Here is a 511-nt window from a genome sequence, read left to right on the forward strand (position 1 = left end):
CCTATACAGGGTCACAATGAGTCAGAAACAACTCCATAATATACCACCGCCACTACCACTATTGGTATTATATGGTTAACTTCAGAGTTCTCAAAGCAGGTGCGCCATTCTATAATCTATGAACAGTGCCTGAGGGTTAAAATTTGCATTTTCACCAACAATTGTATTTTATTTTTGATTTTAACCTTTCTAGACAGTGTTAACTAGACTACATTATGGATTAGATTTGCATGTTCCTCAGACTGATGATGTTGAAAGGCTTTTAATGTTTATTAAATTGCATATTTTCTTTGGAGAAAGGTATAGATATATAAAGTATAGCTACTTTGACCATATTTCATTTGAGATAAATGACTCTCTTAGTATTGAGCTGTGCATGTTGTTGTTAAGTGCCCTTAAGTTGATTCTGAATCACAGTGCTTCTGTAAAGGATTTCTGAGACTTTAAATCTTTCAGGAGCCGAAAGCTTCATCTTTCTACTATCAGTGGCTATTGGCTTGAATCACTAGGC

The sequence above is a fragment of the Chrysochloris asiatica genome, unplaced genomic scaffold (assembly GCF_000296735.1).
Source record: "Chrysochloris asiatica unplaced genomic scaffold, ChrAsi1.0 scaffold00093, whole genome shotgun sequence".
NCBI lineage: Eukaryota > Metazoa > Chordata > Mammalia > Afrosoricida > Chrysochloridae > Chrysochloris > Chrysochloris asiatica.